Consider the following 13,980-nt stretch of genomic DNA (forward strand, 5'->3'; position numbering starts at 1 on the left):
TAAAGATGCAAAGTAAAAAGTAAAGGCAAAGTAAAAGGCAAAACAAGATTAAAGTGATGGAGATTGATATGATGAGAATAGACTCGGGGGCCATAGGTTTCACTAGTGGCTTCTCTCAAGAGCATAAGTATTCTACGGTGGGTGAACAAATTACTGTTGAGAAATTGATAGAATTGAGCATAATTATGATAATATCTAGGCATGATCATGTATATAGGCATCACGTCCGTGACAAGTAGACCGAAACGATTCTGCATCTACTACTATTACTCCACTCATCGACCGCTATCCAGCATGCATCTAGAGTATTAAGTTAAAAACAGAGTAACGCCTTAAGCAAGATGACATGATGTAGAGAGATAAATTCATGCAATATGAAATAAACCCCATCTTGTTATCCTTGATGGCAATGATACAATACGTGCCTTGCTGCCCCTTCTGTCACTGGGTAAGGACACCGCAATATCGAACCCAAAGCTAAGCACTTCTCCCATGGCAAGAACTACCAATCTAGTTGGCCAAACCAAGCGGATAATTCGAAGACACTTGCAAAGATAACCAATCATACATAAAAGAATTCAGAGAAGATTCAAATATTATTCATAGATAGACTTGATCATAAACCCACAATTCATCGGTCTCAACAAACACACCACAAAAAGAAGATTACATCGAATAGATCTCCACAAGAGAGGGGGAGAACTTGGTATTGAGATTCAAAGAGAGAGAGAAGAAGCCATCTAGCTACTAACTATGGACCCGAAGTTCTGAGGTAAACTACTCACACTTCATCGGAGGGGCTATGATGATGTAGAAGCCCTCCGTGATGACGGCCCTCTTCCGGCGGAGCTCCGGAACAGGCCCCAAGATGGGATCTCGTGGATACAGAAAGTTGCGGCGGTGGAATTAGGTTTTTGGCTCATGTTCTGATCGTTTGGGGGTACGTGTGTATATATAGGAGGAAGAAGTACGCCAGAGGAGCAACGAGGGGCCCACGAGGCAGGGGGGCGCGCCCTAGGGGGGCGCCCCCCACCCTCGTGACCGCCTCTTTTGTTCCTTGGAGCAGGGTCCAAGTCTCCTGGATCACGTTCGGTGAGAAAATCACGTTCCCGAAGATTTTATTCCGTTTGGACTCCGTTTGATATTCCGTTTCTTCGAAACACTGAAATAGGCAAAAAAACAGCAATTCTGGGCTGGGCCTCCGGTTAATAGGTTAGTCCCAAAAATAATATAAAAGTGGAAAATAAAGCCCAATATAGTCCAAAACAGTAGATAATATAGCATGGAGCAGTCAAAAATAGTAGATACGTTGGAGACGTATCAGGCATCCCCAAGCTTAATTCCTGCTCGTCCTCGAGTAGGTAAATGATAAAAAGAGAATTTTTGATGCGGAGTGCTACTTGGAATAATTTCAATGCAAATCTTCTTAATTGTGGTATGAATATTCAGATTAGAAAGATTCAAGACAAAGGTTTATATTGACATAGAAAATGACAATACTTCAAGCATACTAACAAAGCAATTATGTCTTCTAGAAATAACATGGCCAAAGAAAGTTATTCCTACAAAGTCATATAGTCTAGCTATGCTCCATCTTCCCCACACAAAGTATTTAAATCATGCACAACCCCGATGACAAGCCAAGCAATTGTTTCATACTCTAACTTTTTCAAAACTTTTTCAATCTTCACGTAATACATGAGCGTGAGCCATGGATATAGCACTATAGGTGGAATAGAATGGTGGTTGTGGAGAAGACAATAAGGAGAAGATAGTCTCACATCAACTAGGCGTATCAAGGGGCTATGGAGATGCCCATCAATAGATATCAATGTGAGTGAGTAGGGATTGCCATGCAACGGATGCACTAGAGCTATAAGTATATGAAAGCTCAAAAAGAAACTAAGTGGGTGTGCATCCAACTTGCTTGCTCATGAAGACCTAGGGCAATTTGAGGAAGCCCATCATTGTAATATACAAGCCAAGTTCTATAATGAAAGATTCCCGCTAGTATATGAAAGTGATAACATGAGAGACTCTCTATTATGAAGATCATGGTGCTACTTTGAAGCACAAGTGTGGTAAAAGGATAGTAACATTGTCCCTTCTCTCTTTTTCTCTCATTTTTTTATATGGCATTTCTCTTTTTTATGGCATTTCTCTCTTTTTTTATTTGGGCTTCTCTGGCCTCTTTTATATTTTTTTATTTTTCGTCCGGAGTCTCATCCCGACTTGTGGGGGAATCATAGTCTCCATCATTCTTTCCTCAATGGGACAATGCTCTAATAATGATGATCATCACACTTTTTATTTTTCTTACAACTCATCAATTACAACTCGATACTTAGAACAAAATATGACTCTATATGAATGCCTCCGGCGGTGTACCGGGATATGCAATATGACAATGATGGAGTGTGTCATAATAAACGGAACGGTGGAAAGTTGCATGGCAATATATCTCGGAATGGCTATGGAAATGCCATAATAGGTAGGTATGGTGGCTGTTTTGAGGAAGGTATATAGTAGGTGTATGATACCGGCGAAAGGTGTGCGGTATTAGAGAGGCTAGCAAAGGTGGAAGGGTGAGAGTGTGTATGATCCATGGACTCAACATTAGTCATAAAGAACTCATATACTTATTGCAAAAATCTAGAAGTTATCAAAGCAAAGTACTACACGCATGCTCCTAGGGGGATAGATTGGTAGGAAAATACCATCGCTCGTCCCCGACTGCCACTCATAAGGAAGACAATCAATACATAAATCGTGCTCTGACTTCATCACATAACGGTTCACCATACGTGCATGCTACGGGAATCACAATATTCAACACAAGTATTCTTTAAATTCACAACTACTCAACTAGCATGACTTTAATATTATCGCCTCCATATCTCAAAACAATTATCATGCTTCAATCTTTTCTTAGTATTCAACACACTCAAAAGAAAGTTTCACAAATCTTGAATACCAAGCATATTATTATTAGGCAAATTACCATGCTATTAAGAGACTCTAAAATTAATTTAAGTGAAGCATGAGATATCAATAGTTTCTTTAAAACGAATCCACCACCATGCTCTAAAAGATCTAAGTGAAGCACATAGAGCAAAATTATAACGCTCAAAAGATATAAGTGAAGCACATAGAGCAAAATTATCTAGCTCATAGGATATAAGTGAAGCACATAGAGTATTCTATCAAATTTTAATTCATGTATGGCTCTCTCAAAAGGTGTGTACAGCAAGGATGATTGTGGTATACTAGCAAACAAATACACAAATAATACAAGACGCTCCAAGCAAAACACATATCATGTTGGTGAATAAAAATATAGCTCCAAGTAAATTACCGATGGAAGTGGACGAAAAGAGGGGATGCCTTCCGGGGCATCCCCAAGCTTTGAATTTTTGGTGTCCTTGGATTATCTTGGGGGTGCCATGGGCATCCCCAAGCTTAGGCTCTTGCCACTCCTTGTTCCATGATCCATCAAAAGAATTCACCCAAAACTTGAAAACTTCACAACACAAAACTCAAAATAGGAAACTCGTGAGCACCGTTAGCGAAAGAAAACAAAATACCACTTCAAGGTATTGTAATGAACTCATTATTTATTTATATTGGTGTTAAACCTACTTTATTCCAACTTCTCTATGGATTATAAATTATTTTACTAGCCATAGATTCATCAAAATAAGCAAACAACACACGAAAAACAGAATCTGTCAAAAACAGAATGGTCTGTAGTAATATGTAGCTAGCGCAAGATCTGGAACCCCAAAAATTCTAAAATAAATTACTGGACGTGAGGAATTTATCTATTAATCATCTGAAAAAAGAATGAACTAAATAGCACTCTTCAAATAAAAATTACAGCAGTTCTCGTGAGTGCTAAAGTTTCTGTTTTTACAGCAAGTTCAACAAGACTTTCCCAAAGTCTTCCCAACGGTTCTACTTGGCACACACACTAATTAAACACAAAAAACACAACCAAAACAGAGACTAAATAATTTATTTATTACTAAACAGGAGCAAAAGGCAAGGAATAAAAATAAAATGGGGTTGCCTCCCAACAAGCGCTATCATTTAACGCCCCTAGCTAGGCATAAAAGCGAGGATAGATCTAGGTATTGCCATCTTTGGTAGGCAATCCATAAGTGGCTCTCATGATAGTTTCATATGGTAATTTTATTTTCTTTCTTGGAAAGTGTTCCATGCCCTTTTTAATGGAAATTGAAATCTAATATTCCCTTCCTTCATATCAATAATCGCACCAACCGTTCTAAGGAAAGGTCTACCAAGAATAATAGGGCAAGAAGGATTGCAATCTATATCAAGAACAATGAAATCTACGGGCACATAATTCCTATTTGCAACAATAAGAACATCATTAATTCTTCCCATAGGTTTCTTAATAGTGGAATCCGCAAGATGCAAGTTTAGAGAGCAATCATCAAAATTACGGAAATCTAGTAAATCACACAAAGTCTTGGGAATAGTAGAGACACTAGCACCCAAGTCACACAAAGCATAAAACTCATGATATTTAATTTTAATTTTAATAGTTGGTTCCCACTCATCATAGATTTTTCTAGGGATATAAACTTTCAACTCAAGTTTTTCTTCCTAAGATTGCATCAAGGCATCAACAATATGTTCGGTGAAGGCTTTATTTCGACTATAAGCATGTGGAGAATTTAGCACGGATTGCAACAAGGAAATACAATCAATTAAAGAGAAAATTTCATAATTAAATTCCTTGAAATCCAATATAGTGGGTTTAGAAACATCTAGATTTTTATTTCTTTCAATCCCACTTTCATCTATTTCGTCATTAAGATCTAAATACTCCGAATTTTTAGAACGCCTTCTAGGTAAAGGAAGATCATATTCAGTTTCATCAAGATTCATATTGCAAAATAAAGATTAAATTGGAGACACATCAATAACTTTTAGATCTTCATCTTGATTTTCATAGGAATTGGAAGAACATGCTTTAATAAAGGCATCTTTGGAAGCACGCATCCTAGCGGTTATTTCTTTACACTCATCAATTGAAATTATCATGGCTTTTAGAGACTCATTAATATCATGCTTAGGTGGAATAGATCTAAGTTTCAAAGCATCAACATCAAGAGCAATTCTATCAATGTTCCTAGCCAAATCATCAATCTTAAGCAATTTTTCTTCAATCATAGCATTAAAATTCTTTTGCGAAGAAATAAATTCTTTAATATTAGATTCAAAATCAGAGGGCATCTTATTATAATTTCCATAAGAGTTGTTGTAGGAATTCCCATAATTATTAGAAGGATTACTAGGATATGGCCTAGGATTAAAATTACCTCTATAAGCGTTGTTACCAAAATTATTCCTACCAACAAAATTCACATCCATAGATTCATTGTTATTCTCAATCAAAGTAGAAAAAGGCATATCATTAGGATCAGAAGAAACACTCTTAGTAGCAAATAATTTCATAAGTTCATCCATCTTTTCACTCAACACATTAATTTCTTCTATCGCATGCACCTTTTTATTAGAAGTTCTTTCAGTATACCATTGAGAATAATTAACCATAATATTATCTAGGAGTTTAGTAGCATCTCCTAAAGTGATTTCCATAAAAGTGCCTCCCGCGGCCGAATCTAAAAGATTTCTAGAAGCAAAATTCATCCGGCATAAAAATTTTGTATAATCATCCACACATTCAAACCATGAGTAGGGCAATTACGTATCATTAATTTCATTCTCTCCCAAGCTTGTGCAACATGTTCATGATCAAGTTGTTTAAAGTTCATTATATCGTTTCTAAGAGAGATGATCTTAGCGGGAGGAAAATACTTAGAGATAAAAGCATCTTTGCACTTGTTCCATGAATCAATACTATTCTTAGGCAAAGACGAAAACCAAGCTTTAGCACGATCTCTAAGCTAAAAAGGAAATAGCTTCAATTTAACGACATCATTATTGACATCGTTTTTTCTTTTGCATATCACATAAATCGACGAAGCTATTCAGATGAGTAGCGGCATCTTCACTAGGAAGGCCGGCGAATTGATCTTTCATAACAAGATTCAACAAAGCAGTATTAATTTCACAAGATTCAGCATCGGTAAGAGGAGCAGTCGGAGTGCTAAGGAAATCATTATTATTGGTATTGGTGAAGTCACACAATTTAGTAGTATCTTGAGCCATCGCGACAAACAAGCAATCTAACACACGAGCAAACAAAAAGCAAGCGGAGAAAAGAGGCAAATAGAGAGGGAGGATAGAGAGAGAGGGAGAATAAAACGGCAAGGGTGAATTGGGGGAGAGGAAAACGAGAGGCAAATGGCAAATAATGTAATGCGAGAGATAGGGATTGTGATGGGTACTTGGTATATTGACTTTTTTGCGTAGACTCCCCGGCAACGGCGCCAGAAATCCTTCTTGCTAAGTCTTGAGCTTGCATTGGTTTTCCCCGAAGAGGAAGGGATGATGCAGCAGAGTAGCGTAAGTATTTCCCTCAGTTTTTGAGAACCAAGGTATCAATCCAGTAGGAGGCCACGCTCAAGTCCCTCGTACCTGCACAAAATGATAGCTTGCTGGGGTACTGATCCACGGGCACCTATGGGACCGGCGGACCGAGTCCCTTTCGGTTCGGCGGGGGCGGAGATCGTGCAAAGAGCAAATCGAGACGATGCACGCGAGCGATTTACCCAGGTTCGGGCCGCACGGATGCGTAAAACCCTACTCCTGCTTTGTGGTTTGTATTGATTTCTTGCTCGGGAGCGCGGAGTGCTACAGTACACACCAGCAGCTAGCAAGACCGAGCGTGAGTGTTTTCGAACCCCCCTCTACGTTGCACACGGGCCTCCTTTTATATGCTCAAGGGGTCACCGACAGGTGGCAACGGAGGCAAAGGGTAGAAATGGAAAGGTGCTGCGGTAGGCACAGCTACCTGCTACAGTGTATTGTACCTAACCCTGACGGCAGGGGACAAGGGCCTTAAATGCCCGTCTGCGTCGCCTAAACAGTGTAAAAGGGACCATCAGGGACGCCACCGCTCGCCACGACGGCAAACTTGTCAGCGCCGCTTGCCACCGCACGCTGCTAGCTGCACAGCCTCCTGCCACGTACGCCTGGAAGGGCCCCAGAGCGACACGTTGGTGGATGTGCTGGAGCGCGGGCACGGAGAGGTGGCTTGCCGCGGCAAGCGCCTTTCCGCGGTCGTTGTCTTGTCGCGTCCGGGAGCTTGTCGCTCACCGGGCCTTGCCGGGGCGTGTAGCGCGCCGCGGCAAGTTCCTTGAGATGCCTTGGGTGGCCTTCCCGGCAAGCACCTCTTGTCGGGGTCTTGAGATGCTTTTGTTAGCCTTCCCGGCAAGCTCCTCTTGCCGGGGTCTTGTCTTCTTGGCTTGGACACTTTGTTCTTGAATGGCTTCAAAGGAACCATGGAGGATCTTGGCGATCACCCGGCAAGCCTTGCCGCGGGACGCTGCGACTGCCCGTGCACAAGTTCGGGATACTAGGGTACCCCTACTCTAGTACACCGACATAGCTACTCGCAACCAACGCGATTAGGGGTTGTCAAGCCCTTCACGGTCACTTACGAGAGTGAGATCTGATAGATAGAATATTTTTGGTATTTTTGGTATAAAGATGCAAAGTAAAAAGTAAAGGCAAATTAAAAGGCAAAACAAGATTAAAGTGATGGAGATTGATATGATGAGAATAGACCCGGGGGCCATAGGTTTCACTAGTGGCTTCTCTCAAGAGCATAAGTATTCTACGGTGGGTGAACAAATTACTGTTGAGAAATTGATAGAATTGAGCATAATTATGATAATATCTAGGCATGATCATGTATATAGGCATCACGTCCGTGACAAGTAGACCGAAACGATTCTGCATCTACTACTATTACTTCACTCATCGACCGCTATCCAGCATGCATCTAGAGTATTAAGTTAAAAACAGAGTAACACCTTAAGCAAGATGACATGATGTAGAGAGATAAATTCATGCAATATGAAATAAACCCCATCTTGTTATCCTCGATGGCAACGATACAATACGTGCCTTGCTGCGCCTTCTGTCACTGGGTAAGGACACCGCAAGATCAAACCCAAAGCTAAGCACTTCTCCCATGGCAAGAACTACCAATCTAGTTGGCCAAACCAAACGGATAATTCAAAGAGACTTGCAAAGATAACCAATCATACATAAAAGAATTCAGAGAAGATTCAAATATTATTCATAGATAGACTTGATCATAAACCCACAATTCATCGGTCTCAACAAACACACCACAAAAAGAAGATTACATCGAATAGATCTCCACAAGAGAGGGGGAGAACTTGGTATTGAGATTCAAAGAGAGAGAAGAAGCCATCTAGCTACTAACTATGGACCCGAAGGTCTGAGGTAAACTACTCACACTTCATCGGAGGGGCTATGATGATGTAGAAGCCCTCCGTTATGACGGCCCTCTTCCGGCGGAGCTCCGGAACAGGCCCCAAGATGGGATCTCGTGGATACAGAAAGTTGCGGCGGTGGAATTAGGTTTTTGGCTCCTATTCTGATCATTAGGGGGTATGTGTGTATATATAGGAGTAAGAAGTACGCCGGAGGAGCAACGAGGGGCCCACGAGGCAGGGGGTACGCCCTAGGAGGGGCGCGCCCCCCACCCTTGTGACCGCCTCTTTTGTTCCTTGGAGCAGGGTCCAAGTCTCCAGGATCATGTTCGGTGAGAAAATCACGTTCCCGAAGATTTTATTCCGTTTGGACTCCGTTTGATATTCTGTTTCTTTGAAACACTAAAATAGGCAAAAAACAGCAATTCTGGGCTGGGCCTCCGGTTAATAGGTTAGTCCCAAAAAATAATATAAAAGTGGAAAATAAAGCCCAATATAGTCCAAAATAGTAGATAATATAGCATGGAGCAATCAAAAATTATAGATACGTTGGAGACGTATCAAGAGCCAGGGTGTTCTACACTTACCCCCCTAGGTATGCAAATGAGCTGCCTATTAAAGAGACGAGGATTCAGATCCAAACCACACCCTCCTCCCTTAGCGAGCATTCATCGGAGCGCACCCGGAAGCAATCCATTCCATCATGGCCGGTCGACGCAGCTCCTCCTCTCGTTCCTCCAGCCCCAAGCCCGGAGATTGGGAGAGGTGTTCCGTCTCGCACAGCCAACTAGTGAATCTTTAGACCCGGGGATTTCTCCCCCCATCGTATATGGTCCCGGTTCGAGCCGGGCTCGCCACCTACAATGGCGGAGAGCAAGCGGAAAGCTTTCCCAATCCCTCCAAAGGAGAGCGGGTATGCCTTGTTCCTTATTTGATAAGAGGACTCAGATTTCCAATTCATCCGTTTCTCCGGGGGCTCCTGGAGTTCTACGGCCTCAAGTTGCACTGCCTTACCCCTGCATCCATACTACATATCGCGGGCTACGTAGCCCTCTGCGAGCTGTTTTTGGGTCGCGAGGCTCATTTCGCACTGTGGAAGAAGCTGTTCTGCCTTGTGCCCCATTCTCAGAGGGGGTCAATATATCAAGTGGGCGGAGCCGAAGTATGGCGCATCGCCGGGACCGGATATCTATCCAGAACCCCGAAGAAGGCGTCCGAAGAATGGCCTTCAGAGTGGTTTCATATAGAAGACGTCCCCCTTCCGGATCCTATTCGGATCGGCCTTCCTGAGTTTGACAATGCTCCTTTGAAGAAGCCCCTGAGCTGGCGTCCACGGAGCCCCCAGGAGGAAGATGACAGCGACGTTCTTTACCTGATGAGCCGGATAAAGTTATTGGCTCAATCAGGACTGACCATGATCGAAGTCATGGCGATATGCATTATGCGGGGGGTGCAACCGCTTCAATATCGAGGCCACCCCATGTGTGATTTCAATGGGGAGGATGACACCACCCACTGCGGCCGCAAGGGGCCGGACTCGACCGCTGCTCTAGCAAAAATCTTGTCCGATTTGTACAAGGGAGAAGAGGAGGAATTCCTCCGTGTCAATCCACAAGGCAGATTTTCTATGTACAATCCTCCGAGCTGGGTAAGTCGACACTTTTCATGCCCATCCGTTCCACATTCCCATAGTTAAGTATCTTACCTTGGGATTCCAACGCAGGAGCTGCGTAAGGCTGTAAGGGAGATCAACAGCCCGCCTCCACAAGCAGAGGATCCGGAGCGGTCCCTCGACCCGGCCTCCCAAGAGGATCCGGGCATATCTGTGGAGCTAATTGATAGGGTATTTTACCAATTAAGTAGCGATAATGCCTTGGTAGCCATTACGGCCGATTACCCTGGGCTGCTCCCAGCTTCACAGGTAACTGAGACCGAAGTCCCGACATTTTGAAAAGGATCCGTCCTTGTGTACTTTGCTTACCGTATACCAGCGGTGTTTTGCAAGGGAGGCCCTTGGGACGTCAAGCCGAGCCCGCGACGACTAGCCAACAAGGGGCTGCGAGGCCGGGCAGGCTGAAAAGAAATGCAGTCCGGACTGAGACACCGGCGCAGCAGTATGGTGCGCCGCCTTACTCCATGATATCATTCTTTAAAGGCATATTAACGCCTGCGCTTTCTTAGGAAGAAGAACGCTCGCCGGACTATATCCGGAGAGGTCGCCAATCACGCCTCCACCAGTCAGGCTCCAAGGCTGGACCCGGAAGCGGAAGCGAATACGAGGCGCGCGCCGGATGCTCCTCTGACAGAGGATGCGGACAGACTGTCCGCCACAAATTCTGTGGAGAGCGCCATGAACCACAGGCGTCGCCGAGCCGTTCTCCGTGACGCTTGTTTCTCCCAAGAGGCATTTTATGCCTTCAACTCGGGAGATGCGTACCTCCGTGCTGCTCAAAATGGTCTAGCCAGAGCCACGGATCAGTATGTAAAGGACATACAGGTGAGAAAATTTGATGATTATATATATCAGTAGCCCCTAAGACTTGAAACAGTTAGAATAACTGATTTAAGGATCATTTGTTATGCAGGTTCTTACAGAAAAGAATACCCAACTGTCCCATGAGCTTGAAGAGTGCAAAGCCCAACTTCAGGCCGCACTGGCCGCAGAAGAGAAGTCCAAGAAGACCCCCGCTGGTAACACATATTTAAAATGATAGATAACATATAAAGTGCGGCATATGTGCAAATCTGACAATGAAGTTGTAGATGACGCCAGAGGAAATCCGGATGAGCAACATCTCCTACGCCGTCTAAAGGCTGGCGGGAGCGTGCTTACGAGGGTTAGGCAGGAGAAGAATAATCTCCAGGATGCCAACACCCAGCTGGGCGTGGAACTAAAGAATGTTCGTGCCCAACTGTCAGACTCCATGAAGGAGAATCAGCGGCTTCGATGCGGCATTTTCAGTAAGTGCTTGAACAAACTTTTAAGAAGAGTTCGGCGAAGAAGTTGACTAACAGAGCTACGTCTGTAGGTATGCTAACAGGTCGTCCCACGGAAGAAATGCCCGGGTCTGCGGGTGATATTCTGCCCGAGCTTTTACAGCTGCACGAGCGAGTTTGGCAGGCGATGCAAGGCATTGCCCAGGCCTTGTGGCCATCCGTCTCCGTGCCCGAAGGCCTTGGAGAGCTTGCAGAGAAGCTGAAGGGAGCACGGCAGCGCTTCCGATTGTGGAAGATATCAGCCTGTCGTCAAGGCGCCAGGGAAGCCTGGGCCATGGTGAAGACGCGGTATACCAAGGCTGACCCAAACCACATGGCCGAGGTCGGACCTGTGGGGCCTGATGGGAAAGAGATCCCTGTTAGCCTAGTGTACGGGCAAGTAGAATTGGCCGCAAGGTATTCCCAATAGAATTGTAGACTAGACAGCCTGTTGGATGGTATAGAAGAGGAATTTAGCTAGTCCAGTTGACTATGTAATTAAAACGACATGTATAATGCCTTCTAGTCGGATTGTAGATCATTTGTCATGGCGGACCTTTTTGCTTCAACCTCAGGACCCGATAGTCCGGAGTGTATCCGAATACCCTCTCGATTATATAAGAACCGGGGCATGCTTGGAAACCAGGCGTAGGGGTCATTAGTGCTTGAACAGACAAGTGCCCAACTAGTTATGTTATATTACATGGTTAGTAAGAAACATCTTCCAGGGAGAATAGTTCCGTTAGGGGTTCCTTTCCTTGGGTATGCATGCCCTAAAGTGCATGTCCGGACTGCGAAAAGAATCGCAGCAAAAAACATCTGGGGGCATATATAGAAGATAGGTAAAAAATCGTCTTTTGTTCACCGACCGAATATTCCCTAAAGAACACTAGCTTTCGGCTTCACCCAGTCTGAGGTACACATCCGGCTGACCGGCAGTAACAATCGTAGAGGTGCTCCCCTTATGCCCTAGCTGAATTAACGGGAACGTAGGGCATAAATACAAGAGTCGGGCAACCCAGCTTGGCCAAAACTTAAGTAATATCGATGCATATAATGGTGAATAAAAGGTACATGCGGAAGGATGACACATGTGCTGGGCATGAAGCCCGTATAAATAAATAAGCTTCTGTGAAAGAAGCCCCCAGGTATAATGAGCGCGGATAGCGCACCAGTTGTGTGCAAACAAGGCACAAATTGGCCCTTAAAGGCTGTGAGAGAAAATAAGGGGAGGAGGAGATAAATAAAAGACAGATAGTGTATAAAAATGGACAGTGGAAGGAGACGAACACTGATTCCGGCGCTAGGCGTAGAATCTTAGGAGTCTAGCTGCGTTCCATGGGTTCGGCTTGAATCGGTTATCCGATGCATCCCGCAGACGGTACGCCCCACCAGTCAGAACTTGGTCAATAATGAAGGGACCCTCCCATTTGGGCTTGAGTTTGTCCTTTTTCTTCTCCGGTAGGCGTAGAACTAATTCGCCAACATTATAAGTTTTGGCCCGTATTTCTCTGCTTTGGTATCTTCGAGCCTGCTGTTGATAGAATGCGGAACGGGCTTTTGCCACATCATGCTCCTCCTCCAGGGCGTCCAGACTGTCCTGCCGATCGAGCTCGGCTTCTCTTCTTCGTACATGCGCACTCGAGGTGAGTCATGAATTATGTCGCAGGGTAGAACCGCCTCTGCGTCATATACCATAAAAAATGGTGTGTACCCGGTAGTGCGATTCGGCGTGGTCCGCAGCCCCCAGAGTATGGAGTCGAGCTCCTCTACCCAGTGCGTGCCAGATTCCTTTAGGGACCGCACTAATCTGGGTTTGATGCCGCTCATGATAATACCATTTGCTCGTTCGACTTGACCGTTGGTTTGTGGGTGATAGACGGAAGCATAATCGAGCTTGATGCCCATGTTTTTGCACCAGAGTTTTACCTCGTCGGCCATGAAGTTCGTGTCATTATTAGTGATGATGCTGTGGGGGACGCCATAATGGTGTACGGCCCCGGATATGAAGTCTATCACCAATCCAGATTCGGCCGTCCTAACAGGCTTGGCTTCCATCCATTTGGTGAATTTATCCACCATGACCAGCAAGTATTTTTTCTTGTGGGTTCCTCCTTTAAGGGGTCCAACCATGTCAAGCCCCCAGACCGCGAAGGGGCAGGTAATGGGGATTGTGTGGAGGGCGGTGGGCGGCATATGGCTTTGATTTGCAAAAAGCTGGCAACCCACGCAGCGTTGGACCAGGTCCAGTGCGTCTGCCCGGGCCGTAGGCCAGTAAAAACCTGTACGGAAGGCCTTGCTTACAAGGGCCCAGGCTGCGGCATGGTGGCCGCCAAGTCCGGCATGAATTTCTGCCAGAAGCTTCCGCCCTTCCTCTTCGGAGATGCACCTTTGAAGGACTCCGGTGGTACTTTTCTTATAAAGCTCTCCCTCATGGACCCTGTAGGCTTTAGATCACCGCACTATGCAGTGTGCCTCATTTTGGTCCTCAGGGAGTTCCTGCCTAGTTAAGTAGGCCAGAAATGGTTCTGTCCATGGGGCGATGACAGCCATTATAACGTGGGCTAAGGATGTTATTTCGGTGGTAGAGCCTCCGATTATGTCA

Source organism: Triticum urartu, chromosome 4 (genome assembly GCF_003073215.2).
Source record: "Triticum urartu cultivar G1812 chromosome 4, Tu2.1, whole genome shotgun sequence".
Classification (NCBI taxonomy): domain Eukaryota; kingdom Viridiplantae; phylum Streptophyta; class Magnoliopsida; order Poales; family Poaceae; genus Triticum; species Triticum urartu.